Source organism: Rhinopithecus bieti, unplaced genomic scaffold (assembly GCF_001698545.2).
Source record: "Rhinopithecus bieti isolate Rb0 unplaced genomic scaffold, ASM169854v2 scaffold_17174, whole genome shotgun sequence".
Lineage (NCBI taxonomy): Eukaryota > Metazoa > Chordata > Mammalia > Primates > Cercopithecidae > Rhinopithecus > Rhinopithecus bieti.
In genome coordinates, this window is record NW_016808962.1 from 1,407,618 (window position 1) to 1,423,574 (window position 15,957).

At 48.5% G+C, this 15,957-nt stretch overlaps 1 protein-coding gene across 11 annotated transcripts in view; it reads right to left on the reverse strand.

The window, feature by feature from the left end:
• TNS3 (tensin 3) overlaps positions 1-15,957 on the reverse strand; it is a 311,508-nt gene that overhangs the window by 175,290 nt on the left and 120,261 nt on the right. The gene's annotated exons all lie outside the window — the stretch shown is intronic.

The following is a 15,957-nucleotide window of genomic DNA, read 5'->3' on the forward strand; positions in this document are numbered from 1 at the left end:
AGGCATGAGGATGCTGTTGTTAGATTTTAGTAACAGACAGCTAGTTAGCTTTAGTTTTGGATTAACAAAAATAAATGTACCCATCGACTTTAACAGGCTTATCTAAAAGAAGAGTAGGATGAAAAGCAGTGACATCTGCTCCTTCCCAAGGCTATAACATGGAATAAATGGGGCCTATTTAGAAAGGCAGTGCCCACAGAATAGCAAAGTGGTTAAGTATCAGCTTGAGAGCTTGGTAAAGGCTAACAGAGTGGGTTAGATACACATGTCTATAAACTATGGATTTTTCTCACCTACTGAGCTGAACTCAGTATCCTGTGCCTACTCAAGTACTGAAAATGGTAATACACATTCTTTAAGTGCTTTCTCATGTAATTCTCCAAGACTACCCTTTAAGAAGCCGTCCCCTTAGCATCTCTGCCTCCCTAAGACCAAGACCCTGGAGCAGAGGTGACCATCCCTCTTCCCAGGGGGGCTCTGACCACTGGCAGAAAGCACGTCTCCACTCTCTGCCAGGCCTCTAGCTACAGTCCAGGCTGGCCAAAGAAGCAGTGACTAGCACCGACCCTTGCTCATGCTTAACCGGGGCCAATATGGGGGCAGGGCAGTGCCAGGATCCTTGAGCCAGGTTAGATTAAACATGGCACCCCGCTCCCTGCTTCCCCTTGTCCTCACTGGCTTTTGGTGAAGACGAAAGAAAAGAAGCCCTTGGCAGGGCATGGTGGCTCATACCTGTAATCCCAGCATTTTGGGAGGCCAAGGCAGGGGATCACGAGGTCAGGAGTTCAAGACGAGCCTGGCTAACATGGTGAAACCCCGTCTCTACCAAAAATACAAAAATTAGCCAGGTGTCGTGGCAGATGCCTATAATCCCAGCTACTTGGGAGACTGAGGCAGGAGGACTGTTTGAACCCGGGAGGCGGAGGTTGCAGTGAGCTGAGATCGTGCCACTGCACTCCAGCCTGAGACTTTGTCTAAAAAAAGAAAAAAGAAAAAGAAGCCCTTTTATGGATGTCATGTTAGGAATCCCAGCAAGACCTAAGCCTGCAGTGAGAATATCAGCTCCCCTGGGTGTCCCCAGGACCTGTGCACTGCTCCTAGCAGACTGATCAGCCCTGAAAACTAGCACTGTAAACAGCTCTGTAAAAAGAAACAAAAAGCCAGGCGCAGTGGCTCACGTCTGTAATCCCAGCACTTTGGGAGGTGGCGGCAGGTGGATCACTTGAGGCCAGGAGTTTGAGACCAACCTGACCAACATGGGGAAACCCTGTCTCTACTAAAAATAGAAAAAATTAGCCAGGCATGGTGGTGCGCACCTGTAGTCCCAGTTACTCGGGAGGCTGAGGCAGGAAAATCGCTCCAACCCGAGAGGTGGAGATTGCAGTGAGCTCAAATGGTGCCACTGCACTCCAGCCTGGGCAACAGAGTGAGACTCTGTCTCAAATAAATAAATCAAAAGAAACAAAAGCCATGGACAAATCCGCAAGGAAGCAGGACTACACAGGGCCTGGTGACGAGAGACACAGATCACAGCTGCCGGGCTATGTACGGGGTGGAGACAATTAAACAGGTTGGGGTGAGACACAACTGCGCATTCTGTTTTTGTTTCTCCAGGCAAATGGAGAAAAGCAACAACCTGAGCAACACTCAGTTGGCAAATTTCAAGGCATTTATTTGCTCATCCTTCATTGATTCCTCCACCACCCAGCACATACGAGTTGGGGGTTCAGCGCGCACTCTTTGGAATACTAATGCCTGGGTAGGCAGCCAGCTCCACTGCTCGAGTAAACCGTCTCATCTTGGGAATTTACTTGCCCTCTGTGTGACTCAGTTTCCTCATCTAGAAAAGGGAGACAGAAACAGCATTCTTGTAATGATTAAATAAGGAAACATATACATAGGGCTTAGAACAGTGCCTGGCCACTAATAAGTGCCAAGGAAATATTAGCTACTTATTCCATCATCTTATTTCTGTGTCAGGCCTGTGTGAGGCCCTGGAAATGCACTTTATCCACAAGTTATTGGGATCCCCCTTAGATCACAAAACTAGCTGTGACCACAATGCCCAGCTGACAGTAGGAGAAACAAGGCTCAGAGAGGGCAGGTGGTTTTCCCAAAGCCACACCGCTAATAAGACATTTTTTCCCTTCCAGAACAAGGATGCCAGAAACCAATTATCAGGATTGCCCAATTTGATTTTCTGCTTAATGTGTGTGAACATAAGCAGCAATCATTAGGAACTACCGGAGAAAATACACCCCATGGAGGCTGGGAAACTAAAATAAAGTCATCTTGTCATTTTGCCTTCATGTTCAACTATGAGAAACAACAGACTAAGATTATATCTCTATTTATTTGTAACTAAATAGTCATAGGATCCTGCCTCCCTGGCCAGGAGCTCAGGCTGGTTTGGAACCATATGGAAAGAGGCAGCTCAGGAAGACTGGCAGCAGGGAGAGGGTAAGCAATGGTCAGGGAGGACACAGATGTGAGCATTTCCAAAGAAGTCGGAAGCTCCCCTTTGCTCTTCTCACAAATAAATTTCCCAAGAAGGGGCAGGTGGGGCAGACGCTCCTCAGGACAGAAGGTCCCAACGAACATCTACAGCATTGAGGTGAGAGGGGGAAAATGACTTGGAAATGCCCCTTCACTGCAAAGTAGCCAGCACCGGAGGCCACAGAGGAGGGCGGCCAGGGACAGACAAAGTGCCCAGTGCCAGCCTGGCTGAGAGGCGGCACATGGGGAGTTGGGAACTTACTTTGCTGGGCCTGGGCAGAGGCCACCAGCCAGGGCTGCTTTTCCCTTCCAGAAACAGCTCCTCCTACGTTTTGCTCCTTCCTCTGCTTTAATCAAGCACACCCCTCTTCACGGTAATGTCTCGGCAGCTCTGGGCATATAGGAGGCAGCTGGAACAGCCCACCAGGTAGGAGAGCCTGGTAAGCATGAGAGTCCCCAGGACCACAGCCAGGAGCAGCGGGCAGGTGTGCCCGGTCCCACAGTGAGCACGCAGGCACGGAGCTCACAGGGCAATGTCTGCCTGGGGCTGAGGGCCAGCCTGCCAAGGGCCTGCAGGACAGGAACAACAGCGCTCGCGGGGAAAGCCCTCTGACCAGGAAGCTGTGTGGCTGTGCCTTCCTGGGAACCAGCCACTAAGGAGAACCGCCTCTAGGAGTTAGACATGGGGGGCACAAAAGTGGCTTCTCAAAAGTTCCCCCAGGGAAAACAAAACCTACTTTGAGTTGCTGGGAGGGTGGGTTACTCACCTCTGTATCCCAGATAACAGGTGCCTGATGCCCATTGACCTTCCTCCCTCCCTCTTTCCTTCCTCTCCCCCACCCCCATTCTCTCCTTTACCACTTCCTTCCTTAGTTCATTTTTGCTCCACTTCATTCCAAATAGAATTTGAGACGACTCATCGAATGAATTCAACATAATTAAATAAAGTTTTTAAAATAAAATCCAAACCAAGAAACAACACAAAAACAGGGTTAAAGACAGAGTGGCCGGGCCAGAGAGAAGGAAAGGTATGCAGTGAAACCTCAGTTATGGGAATGAGGCCCCAGACAGGTTCTGAGTTACAAAACGGGAGATGGAGGCTGGATACACGGCAGATCTTAGTGACACAGGGACTTCAAAGGCCCCCGGAACTGCCTGAGGTGGGTTTAATTCCTCACTTAGCACTCAGAGCTGAGAGGAAGGGTGGCCAGCCCCGGGCTACATCGTGTCCTCAGCTGTTAGATTCACCCAGGCAGCTGTTTAAACTGATCTCACTGATCTCATGACTACATGGTCAGTCACGTCCCTTTAACTGACAGGGAGATTTGTGTGTGCTTTTTTGTAACACCTTATGTGCACTTACATTCTTTTATATCAGCTATTTCATAATGAAAATATTTCTTCACATAGAAAAGTGGACCAAGGGAGGCGAGGTGGGGAGGGCCTTGCTGGGCCCCCAGCATAACTGTATCAGTGGGCAGGGTGTTCTGGGGGGCCCCGTTCCACTGGAAACCACGTGGTGTCTCCTTCCAGGCTGAACACAAAGTAGTGGGCCCAGTTTATAACTAGCCAGCGGTGTACTGCTCAGACCAGGCTCAGCTCCACAGGGCGGCCTGCGCTTCCTGCCACCTGCCCACCATTTGGCAGGGGCCGACACAGCAGTGATGGCAAGGGGTCAAAATAGGACCACCTGTCCCTTTACTGGCCACAGTCATCAGACCCGGAGACACTAAACAGGACTTTAACTCCTCTGAGCATTGGTTTCCAACTCTGTGAAACAAGTTGACAATACCACCAGCCTCCCAGGATCTCTGTGGGGCTAAGAAGATGCCGCAGGGCACCAAGACCAAGCCAGCAGCACTCATCATCAGCCCTCGGGGAGAGAGGAGGTTGCATGCTTGTTTCCAGTCCAACGCCCCGCATTTTACAATGGAGGAAAGGCCATGGGGAGAGGCTGCTCTGGGGGGCAACAGCTGGGCAGGGTGTGGCGCCCTGAGGACAGACCTGTTTATTCCTTACTTCATGGTGACAGAAAACAGGCCAAGCCCTAGAGAGCCAGCTCTCCCAAAGCACCCCAATGGGAGTGTCCTCAACTGCAGGCAGCGGACAGCCAGGCAGAGCCAGGCAGGAGGCTCCCATCCGTAGGTGAGCAAGTCAGCAAGGGCGGCCTGGGAAGGAAATGCCTTCTCTAGAAGGTGACACATTGTTAATGAGCCCGTGTTAACAGTCATCTCAGGAGTCTGAAAGTGCTCTGCGGCAGGTGGGAGGGGTTATGTATGCTGAGTTCACTCTGAAGTGTGCCCTGCAGTGCTGCGTTCTGTCCTGTTAGATGTCCCACACAAACTCACACAGATCCCCCTGCAGAGAGCCTAGAGACCAGCCCCTCAGGGCACAGCACAGGCATTCCACGGACCGTCCCACCAAACCCCTAGCATACAGACACCTGGTCCTGTCCACGTGGGATGTCACGGGTGCTGAGGGGGGCAAGACCCACAGATGCTGGCCACCATGGGCCACAGAGATAGGTCCCTGGCCCTGCAACCAGCTGGTTCCATACCATAGCTCAATGTTTGCAAGGCTGAGGGAAGGGCCTAATTCACCCACCCCAGCCTGGCCCGCTCTGACGGGCAAAGGGGCTGCCCAGAGAATGCTGAGAGGATCACCCCAACTAAGGCCAGGACCATACCGGCCCCCAGAAGGGCACAGTAGGGCTTTTGCTTTAGAATGAAGAGCTAATGAATTGCACTGACACTAACAGAGCAGCCTTAACCTGGAGCTTAGCCTGCAATAATCAGATTCCCATGGATAACCCAAGAAAGAACAAGCAGAGAGGGCTCTGAGCAGCCCTGCTTCCCTTTCATATCCACGAATGCAAACAAGTATTTGCAGGAGGGCTAGCCCATTTCAGGCACTGCAGGGAGAACACAAGTGTGACAGAGGGGAAAGACCAGGACGGACTGAAAACTGAATGGATGAGAATCCTGTCCTGGAGGTGCCAGATAAGTACACATTTAAGACCCCACAAAGGAGAGAGAAGGCAGTGCCAGAGGTGGCAGTGATGGGCACCTGGGAGAAGAAGAGCTCATCTCCAGCTCTAGAAACCCCAGCCACTTTGTGGATCCATCGGGGCAGCTCTTGGGATAGGCCACAATGGCTGGAAAGCATCTGATACGAAGTGGACGCCTGTGGCAGAGGTGAGGTAGAAGAAGCAAATTCCTCCAGGGGACAGAATCTGGGCAGACAAATGGAGGCACACTGTGTGTGGTGGGTGGGGCAGCCAGGAGTGACACACGCCATGCTCACAGGATGCATGAGAAAGAGCCTCAAGCCAGGGCTCATGGATCCCAAATGCCAGGTGATGAATTCATGACTATGAAGGGTGTCCTTCAGAAGTTTCTGCATAGGGGAGTGACACAATCCCAATTGTTTTTAACAAGGTTTAGTGGTAGCAGCAGCAAGATTAATGTAAGGGGAACACTGGGCAGTGAACGAGATAGGTGGAAATGTCAGGCCCAAGAGCAGACAGCTGTTGACCTGGACCTCATCTGTTAGTGGCATCAGGAGTGGCTCCAGCAGGCTCCAGGAACCCAGGCTGCACTTCCCAGACATCAGGTTGGAGGTTGAAATCAGCAGTGGGGGAGTATTTATACCAAAGAAATCAGCAAACACTGATGACCGAGCTTTTACCTGGAAAGTCTCTGTTAAACATTCACCAGCATCCGCCCTGATATTCCTCCTCTAGAAGCCTCAGATTCCCCACCTGGAGAATGGGGGTGGAAATAGCACATAATGCAGAGTTCTGGGGAGATCAAGAAAGGCAAGCATGCAAAATGCTTAATACTGTGCCTGGAACACCTCACATGCTCAACACGTGCCAGCTTTTACTAGTATATTACATTATTACTATTGGTGCAGTCAACGGAGGCCAGAAGGGCATCCATTCAGGATGTGAGGAGAAGGAAGACAAAGCCAACAGAACCAGGTCCCCTGAAGATAAGGAAGTAAATGATGCTGAGTCAGCAACAGGGAATGTGCAAGGACCAGCACGTACACATACAGGCCTGGCAAGCACACGTACAACAGACATTCACTGCCCAGCACCTGATGCTCACCTCAGCCAACCCCCTCCACATATGGAGCTCCAAGAGTGAGAACCAGCTGGATAACAACGGGTCCTGGTTCCTCAAGGATGCTTTCAGCTCTTCCTTCTTGGGTGTTTCTCAGTCCTTTAGAAGGTTATGAGTATCAGTGAATGACATTAACGAGACTGTCTTCCAAGGACTCCCATTGTGTAGGACAATTCAGTAGCCTAGTAACTTTCTCTCTCCCTACCTTACCCCTTTCTTTTAAGAAAATAATAACCTCACTTTCTTTATAAATGACTTTTAAAATATTCAATGTGGGCCCAATACTTCCCATATCATTCTCCCTGGAGGTGTGCTGGTAGAGAAGAAGAGAGGACAGGGGAGGGGAGGGGAGAGGCAACCACCTCAATGTATCCTCTGTCCATTCCTATGGTGTAAATACTCCTGCCATGGTTCATTCTAAGCTAGCTGGGTAATTCCACTGAAGATGGAGTGGGGATGTGTGAGTGATCTTACGCAATTCCTCACTGAAATGTTCTCTATTTACAGGTGTGGAAATGATGTCCTTGATATCTAATTGACCTGTCCAAGGTCATCTGGTTAGTCAGCAAAAGCCACGTATGGCCAGAAACAGTGCTGTAGGCCAGGGCCCACAGCTCCTCCCCACTTCCACACACATGCCATGGATAGGCAACCTATCTCAGAGACAGGCCCTTCTCACTCCAAATCACGTCAACAGCCTCCAAGAGGCCACTCCTCCTCATCACTGTCCATTTCATCTTCCCACTTCCTCCACTAAATTAACTTCGTTACCACTTCTGAAACCCAAGCTATCAAAAACCCATCATCACCATGGTTTCCTGCCACTCAAGCACCTAGAATGCTCCCTATTTCTATGGAACTCCGAATCAGTCCCCTCCAACCACTACACACTATGGTGCCCTCCACCCATCCGCTACCACTCATCCTTTCTGCAGAGGCAGAGCGTATTACAGTTGAAGGACCATGGGAAAGGACTTGGAGGCAGGGAGCCCGGCTCAAATCCTAGCCCTGCCCTACAGACAGGGTACTCTGGGCAGTCAGTGAGCCCTGTCCCCTCAGTGTCCTCATCTGTAAAAAGAGGAACAATGACATGGACCCAGCGCTGTCCTGAGGAGCACCCCGCACTTGCTCCTAGCAGCTCACAAGCAGAACCCTGAGCCTATCAGGAGACTCTGGGAAGAGGACATAGTCTGAGGCACCAAAAAAAAGGAAGTATGTCTGCTCAGGTCAATCCTAAAACCTATTGAGACAATGTGTCTCATTCCGAAATAATGTCAATATGCCACATACATGATGTTTACACTACACAGAAACATGAGCAATCTTACTCAATTTCTTACAGATGAGGAAAGAAACACGAGCAATCTTACTCAATTTCTTACAGATGAGGAAATAATGTCCTTGGTATCTAACAGACCTATCCAAGGTCATCTGGTTAGTCAGTTGAGGCCACATCTGCCCAGGATCAGTGCTCTAAGCCAGGGCCCACGGCTCCTCCCCACTCCCACACACACGCCAGTCACCTGGGGCTCTGCCAAAGGGCAGCCTCACCGGCTGAGCACAGGGCATCCACTTCCCTTTTCAACATGGGGACAGATGTGTCCTCTAACCTCTGAGGCTTCCATCTGGAAGTGCCTCATGAGTCAGTGGCTCGAGTTTAGAATGCCGTACCTCCTGGATGCCCCAACCTTTTTTTCCCCTCATTTCTATCTCAGAGAGATTAGATGTCCTGTGCAAATTGGATCTGAAAATAATAAAATATAATATAAAACAAGATGAAATAAAATCAGTCTGCACTGGGATGAGCTGTGAAAAACGGGGCTGCTCAAGCCGTCTTTCGTGAGCAGAAGCCGACCACAGACGAAGGCTTCTGCATGAGGAATAAGCAGTCCCCCCAGCCCCTCCCGCAAGTGGGGGCTTGCAGCTCAGGAGTCAGACCCCAGGCACGCAGGCCCCAGGCCATCTGAGGAGCCTGTGTAGACCCCTGTGGCTGAAGATCAGGGCCTCACTGCCCTTGGGAAGCGAGCTCTGAGACCCAGCTTTTTAAATAACGAGTACTACTTACTTTCATTCTTACGATAAAAGTTACTCTGCTATAGAAAATTCAGAAAGTAGACATACACAAAAAGAAGCAGACAGAATCAGCCTCTCCCTCCCTCCCATACCCCAAGATAACCAACTTTAGCCAAACAGGAAGGACCCCTACTGAATTTCTTCCACCCATACTATATTTTCTTCTGCACTGCAATTTTTAATAGTGGCATGGTACCCAATTATCCAGATGGAACATAATCCCCTTTAACGGCATGTTTTTCGGTCTCCAATTTTCCACTCTTATGAATGATGCTATGAGAAACATTCTATAGTTTAAAATGTGAACATCCTTAGTGGCTGCCTCGGGATAAACACCCAGAGAGAGATGCCACATGCTTTGGGGTTCACATCACTAGGACTTCCTCTAGAAAGTGCTGTGACTTCCAGGACCACAGGCATCATCCCAGAGAAGAGGAAACATACAAAGCGTGAAACCCATTCCATCTTTTTCTATTTAAGCATATTTTATCTCCTTTCCAAAAAAGAAACTATCTTGTCAAAGGTAAAGGGACTTGAAGTGTCTGGATAGTTATGAAACCAATGTCCCAGAGAACAGAGCAGAGGGGAAAAGAGCACCTCCAACCATCTCTGTAAGCACCCTCATCCCCTCCCAGGTCAGTCTCAGGCACCAAGTGGACTATGCCACTAGAGTGTCCTAGAATGTAAATTCCCCCACAAGAGAACCACGGCAGGCCCCCACATCCCCACACAGGGCCCAGTGCCGGGTGCATCAGAGGTCCCCAGGACATAAATATTTATAAACTGAATGATTAATGAAAGAGGGGCAGGGCAGTGGAAGAGAGGATTCATCTGTTCCATAATCAAGACCATTACTTCAAGTTATGATTTATTACCCACCATATCTGGCAAAGGCAGCACTGTCCCCTTCCCCACTGGAGGCTGACAAAATGCTTGGTACCATCTGTTAGTGGCTGAAATGCATTCCCACAAACATCCATATGTTGAAGTCCTAGTGCTCAGGATCTCAGAGGGTGACAGTTTGGAAATAGTGTCTTTAAAGAAGTGATTAAGTTAAAATGACACCATTAGGGTGGCCCTAATCCAGTATGAGTGGTGTCTTTTTTTTTTTTTTTTTGAGACAGAGTCTCACTCTCTTGCCCAGGCTGGGGTGCAGTGGCCAGATCTTAGCTCACTGCAAGCTCCACCTCCCCGGTTTACACCATTCTCCTGCCTCAGCCTCCCGAGTAGCTGGGACTACAGGCGCCAGCCTCCTCGCCCGGCTAGTTTTTTGTATTTTTTAGTAGAGACGGGGTTTCACTGTGTTAGCCAGGATGGTCTCCATCTCCTGACCTTGTGATCCGCCTGTCTCAGCCTCCCAAAGTGCTGGGATTACAGGCTTGAGCCACCGCTCCCGGCCAAGTGGTATCTTTATAAGAAGGGGAGATTAGGACACAGACACACACAGAGGGGCAGCCATGTGAGGACACAGGGAGAAAACAGCTGCCTACAAGCCAGTGAGCAAGCCCTCAGGTGAATCCAACCCCGCAGACACCCTGATCTCAGCCTTCCAGCCTCCAGGACCAAGGGTGATAAGTGCCCATTGCTGCAGCCACCCAACGGTGGTGCTTTGTCTTGGCAGCCCAAGCTGACCAAGACACCATCTGAAAGCTCAGAGATGCCTGGTGGGTGTCTGGGCAATGTTACTGCCAGGAGCAACCTTCAGCTCCCAGGATGGGCAGGTGGCCTGGAGATGCTCACCTGCTGCCCAGCACTACCCTCACTTTACCCTCTCCCAGCAGGAAGCCAGGTTGACTGTGAACAGCAGCAGTAGAGCAAGGAGTGGCATAAGATGTGGGGCCGGAACGGCCCCTAGACACACATAAAAACATTGCCTCCTCCTACTGAATGTACATTAAATAAAAGGGAGGGACTGTGGGGAAAACAATCCAGTAAGTAAAACTGGTTAATGTAACCAGGAAGATTGGACAATTTGATGGGCATGCCAAAATACTGAAGGAGGAGGAACAGCAGGAGCATTGAGACACAAAATATCCAACTACTTTCAGCTCTTCCTCCACCTAGTAACTTCCAATGAAGCTGAAGGAGGATGTGCTCTAAACCAGAGAGGTTTTCTGTGCACCATGTAACTTAATATTACAGATCTATAGATACCGCCATGAGAAAATAAGTTTATTGAGTAATTAACTTCAAATTTTATTTTCCAACTGTTTGTATGTGTCCAGCCTCACTGAAAACGCTGGAGTTGAAAAAAAAAAAAAAATGGGAAAGAGCATATTCCCGCCTTTGGGAAGCTTACAGACAGATGAGGGGACATGGGTGGGCGTAAACATAAGACAGTGAGCCCTGCATTAAGTGCTGTATGTCGAGAAATGAGTGTACTGGAAGCTGAACCAGACTGAGCAAAGCCACATTCGCGTGTGAGTCTCTTCTGCTTACTGGTTGGAATGAAATTGCATCTTGCCCTCCAAGAACCACATAAATGAGGTCACTCCAAAACCACCTCTATAGGCTTTCCACCAACCATGGATCTGCTGTCTCCCTGTTTGTTCCGTGAGACAATACGGAATGCATGCCATGAGCCAGCTGGCTGGGCTCCACAAAGGAGCACTGGAGAATTGGCTCTTCCTGCTCCCACTGAGGGGCTCAGTCAGCTAAGACTCTAGCAGTGCAAAAGTAGGAACTAGATGAAGACTGAAGGGGCCCAAGGGCCTTCCTCACCACCCCGTCCAGGAACATCATTATTACTACTGAGGAGCCGGGCACTGCATCCCCACCGCATGCCTGGAGCCAGCAGGCTGGGCTCTGCAGTCCCGCACTGTGTAGAACCTTCTGTCAAAAGCTGGCCAAATGACCACTGTGTCTGCTCCCAACCCTCCAAATGCCGGTTGTACCAGTTATTATAATTGCAGAGTTTAATAAAATACTGCAGAAATCAATGAAATGTGAGCAAAAAAAGGATTTGTTACTGCTGTGAACACTGAGGTTTTTAAGAGCCTTGCACCAGGCAGTCGGTAAAACTCATTAAGTTTCTGTAAGGCAGCTGGGGCAGAGTCCAGAGGATTTCTATGCTCTGATTATTCCTAAGTATCTTTAAGCTTTCTTACACTATGAGGAACCCCAAATGAGAAATTTCAATGGCTCATTGTAGATGTACATTACGTAAAAACAGGACAGGGAACCCCAAACCCCGGAGAGAACTCAAAGACAGGATGGGATGGTACGTCAAAGACAGGTGGCCACTTTTAGCTGTTTTCAGACACAATGGAATGCTAAAGTGAAAGGTTCAGAATTCTGCAAGTTAACTGATATTTCAGTTCAATAATCACTTATAAATTCTGATCCTTTTAAATGACAGGTTCTGCCTGGATGTGGAGCCAAATGCGTAGTGACATGCAAGCAGCAATCACCCTCCTTGTTGCCACTGCATTAATACCAGTAACGATCACTGTCACAGCAAGTCATTTCACATCCGCTCTATTCCTGACATAATGCAACATGATTTGCTTGTACTCTCTCTCCATCCTTATAGCAGCCTGCTGAGCAAGGAACCCTTATCATCCGCACTTTGTCACTTCATCTAGTGCAAACCCAGGACCGGGCTTGGCCACCTGAGCCCATTTGCAGTGAGGGGAGTGCTAGGACACAGGCCAGGTCTGTCTCAGCTTTCACTCCACCATGAGGGACCATCGACTTTCCTACCTCCCTACAACTCCAGAGCCAAGACTAGATAGCCCGCTGCCCCAATTCCTCCCCCGTGTGCCTCTCTTCTCCATGCCTCTCTGGTTTGTAGGAGAATTTCCCATCATAGGTTCACAGAAGACAGCCAGAAAGTGGGCTGGGATCTGTTCTCTCAAGATGGTAAGCTCAGGGAAAGAATCATTAAGTGAAAACCTGACGATGGGGCTGTGTTACTACGGACCGTAATCAATATCTAATTAATTACAGTTGATTTTCGTTATTGGAGGTAGTCGTGTTCTATAAAGTCGCTGCAAACACTGATTTGACCAACACTGAGCTTCTGTCTCTAGGAGAAATACACAGGGTCCTTCGAGCTCTAGTTACAGTGTTTTCACCAACCGATTCATCACATAACCTTGGCCGGGTGCAGTGACTCACACCTGTAATCTCAGCACTTTGAGAGGCCTAGGCGGGTGGATCACCTGCGGTCAGGAGTTCAAGACCAGCCTGGCCAACATGGTGAAACCCCGTCTCTACCAAAAATGTAAAAATTGTCAGGAGTAGTGGTGCAAGCCTGTAATCCCGGCTACTCGGGAGGCTGGGGCATGAGAATCTCTTGAACCAGGGAGGCAGAGGCTGCAATGAACCAAGATCATACCACAGCACTCCGGCCTGGGTGACAAAGAGAGACCCTAAGTTAATAAATACTGTTGATTCATTAACATGAAACTCTCAGCCACTGGTGCTGTAACTCACACCTGAAGGAAGAATTGTCTAACACATGTGCTTTCTCCATCAGGCACAGCACAGTCTTCTTGTGCTGAGGGACACTGGACATCACATCAGCACTGCACTTGCATTTTAAACAGCAAAATCAACAACAGAAGCACAAAAATGGGGGAAATGTAGCACTAAATAGACTATGGGAAGGATGCCTGTCTGCAGTATGAGCTGAAACAAGGAAGAGTTTTACTTTGTTCAGTGTTAGACGGGAACATGCAGGTAGGCAATTCGAATTTTGAGTCTTTCTGCTCATGTCTTCAAAGGATCACAAAACTGTCCTTGGTACTGATTTCTGGGTTACAAATAAATTGTATCTAGGAGGCTAATTTGCAAATATGGAATCCACAAATAATGAAAATCAACTGTAATTTAATCTTTAAATTTGTAGATTTCAAATTGGTAGAAACTTGCCAGTTTCTAATTCTAATGTCCCCACTTAATACACCTGTCACTCTAACATTATTAAAAGGGCCATAATCACGGCCTAGTCCACTTATAATTTTTATCTACCTGACTCTCCTTTTTTATTCCTAGGAAGCCTCATGTTGCTACAGAAAGCGAAGCCTTGGAGGAATCCTTCCTCCTGACAAGGAAGCTCCGGGTTGACAAGTCCCCGCTGCGGATGCCTTCTTCTAAAGATATGCACTTCTCTTCCAGATTTACACTCCCTACCTGAGGACCTCTAATGATTTGGCAATGTCTTGCACTGAGAAGCTTAAAGCATTTTCTAGGCAAACACATTGAGGAATCTGGCATCGGAATATTTTCTACAGCACGTATGACAGAAGCCAACAGTCATCTGCCCAGGATGGAAAGGAGAAAGGCATCAGAGAATGAGAGTTTCTCAGGTGGAAAGAAATCATAAACGTCAGGTCACCCAAACCCCAGAGGCTGCCGAGTTCCCAGTAACCTTATGCCCCCAGCACCCTCAACACCCCCAGGATTGCTCAAGGTGGCCCCGGGTGGCAGCCCCACTCCAGCAAGTCATCTCCTAAAATAGGCTGAACAAACTTCAGCTTGCATCAGAAACCACCACGAGGGCATATTAGGACAGAGATTTAGGGGCCCTATCCCAGAATTTCTGATTCAACATGTCAGAGGGGGAACAAAGAGTTTGTATTTCTAAGTTCCCAGACTTATGCTGATGCTGCTGGTCGTAGATAACACTCTGAGATCCACTGACCTAAAATATTTGTGCATCAGTGTGGTTTATACTAACAACCTTGTCACCACATGCAACACGGGCTTCATTTACTGCATCCTCTGCCATCATTTGCACTCAGTCTCCCCATCACCCTAAGAACGAGCACTACAACATAACTTCCAGCCACTTAAATGGCACCAATGATGGGGAGCTCAGGACGTCATACAAGTCCAAGTCCGTGTTTAACTCTCCTAATTTTCCAAAGTGCTTCGCTCTCTTGAATCACAATCTGTGCTCACTGAATGCCTGCACCTCGGCCCTATTTCCTTCCATGCACAAAACCTATCAAGGCTGATCTCCCTGGTGAGAGAGTTGTATGATTTTCCCAGGGGGAAAAAAATGTAAAAATATACCTGGCTAGCATGAAACAACCCTTTACTCGGGATGATTTCTTTAAAGGCTTTATGAAGCAAGTGTTACTGTTTTACAAAGCACCCCGTGAACTCTGTGCCATGTGTTGACAAACTCAGTGGGTTTTCAGTGAAACATTTCATCAAATAAGACACATTGTAGCACTGCTGAGGGGATATCACCCAGATGTCAACGGCTCAATGCCGCACAGGAGACTTGTGGGAAAGTCTTAAGCCATTAGGTCATGGAAAATAACTGTGCAAGAGGGGGAAAGGACACTGGCTTGGGAAACACTGGTGTGTCATATAATAAAAACAGTGACCAACCAGCCTGAGCTCTGTGCCTGAACACATCTTCTGCACCCTGCACAACACCCCTGTGAAGTAGAGACACATGGATCAGGAGCCCCAGGTCCTACCACTTGGTTTCCAGTCACCAACCTGTCCCCAAATGAACTGCATCTATACACCGACACACCCCCCAACTGTGCCATTTAAAGCTAACCCTAGATATCACACCACTTCATCCATAAATATCTCAGTACATATCTTTAAAAGTCAAGAACATTTTAAAACATAGAACAAATTACCAGTATTGTGAAGAATAATTCCTTAAAATATCTAATTCATGTTCAAACTTCTCTGCTATAAGTGTTTTGGGGTTGTTTGGATTTCTTCTTACAGTCTAAGTTACAGTTTGAATTGGGATCTGAATAAAGTCTTACGATGTTTATTTAATATGTCACTTCAGTTCCTTTTTTTTTTTTTTTTTTTTGATACGGAGCCTCTGTCGCTCAGGCTGGAGTGCAGCGGTACAATCTCGGCTCACTGCAACCTCCACCTCCTGGGTTCAAGCCATTCTTCTGCCTCAGTCTCCCAAGTAGCTGGGATTACAGGTGCACACCACCACGACCGGCTAATTTTTGTATTTTCACTAGAGACGGGGTTTCACCCTGTTGGCCAGACTGGTCTCAAACTCCTGACCTCAAATGATCCACCGCCTTGGCCTCCCAAAGTGCTGAGATTACAGGCGTGAGCCACAGTACCCAGCCCAGTTCCTTTTCCTTTCTCCTCTTTTGCAATTTATTTGAAAAAGACTGGGGTTGTTTCTACCCAGGAGAATTCCCTCTGCCCTGGATTTTGCTGAGCCCTGCAGTGTGGCTTCACAGATGTCCTGGCCCCTGGACTTCCTGTCAGTTGCAGATGGAGCTGAGACTGGGTCTGATTCTGATTTGATTCTGGT